Source organism: Aplysia californica, unplaced genomic scaffold, assembly GCF_000002075.1.
Source record: "Aplysia californica isolate F4 #8 unplaced genomic scaffold, AplCal3.0 scaffold00237, whole genome shotgun sequence".
NCBI classification, from domain to species: domain Eukaryota; kingdom Metazoa; phylum Mollusca; class Gastropoda; order Aplysiida; family Aplysiidae; genus Aplysia; species Aplysia californica.
The window spans coordinates 1,035,836-1,036,774 of record NW_004797507.1 but is presented as its reverse complement, the minus strand read 5'-3'; positions in this window follow the sequence as shown (position 1 = coordinate 1,036,774).

Genomic DNA, 939 nt, shown 5'->3' with positions numbered 1-939 from the left:
AATAATAATAATAATAATAATAATAATAATATAAAAAATAATAAATTTCAAAAAATAATTATGATAAAATTAAATTAAATGAAAAAGAAAAAATGCTGTACACCAATTTCTTTGATATCGATCAAGTCATACTCAAAACTTTTGAAGTAGAATAGACCTTCTATAATTGTGAGGCAGCGTGATGGAATCAGGCTTTCATCAATTTCTGGGCATGTAGAGTTTTGGTATCATCTTAAAGCTTGTTCACTCGTCTTTATTGGGATGAAAAAAGTATCCATTTATCTTGAATACAAGTCGAGATATTTGAGGAAGAAGGAGGTTGGGGTCACCTGTTTTCAGAGGTAAAATTAGTGAGAAAATGACCGCCAATGATTAGTTATTTCCTTAGCTTAAGAGTCCGTGGTAACTGAAAATTTACATTTTTTGTGCCTTTAATCAACGTTTTTCAGAACAATTTACACAGAAATGAGTTCTTTAATGGGCATGAAAGGTGTTGAGCAAAAAAACCCACAAAAAAACCCAACAAAAATTCGATAAAAATTCACAAACCTGCTGAAAAATGCAAGTTTCTTCACTTCGATTATTTTGGCGAGCGCCTGATTCCACCACGCTGCCTCACAATTTTTCAGTGGTTTTAAAATGGTTTAAAAAATGCAGTGGGAATAGTGACATTTCTTAACATTACATAGTCTAGACTCTACGAAAAAAACAACAAACAAAAAAAACAAAACCAAAACCTAAGAAGACCGACGTTGCTCGACTCTGCTAAGCAGGACCCAACAGACCCTTTGGTAAAGAAAGAGACGATCTTATTAATACACATGTCTCGGTAAAGACCCTTTTGTTCTTAAGGTCCAAAATGCTCAAATCCAAAAGTTAAAGTGTAGCGTTGCTGGGGCAAAATATTCTACTCACCAGCAGCCTGTTTGTATACCCCCC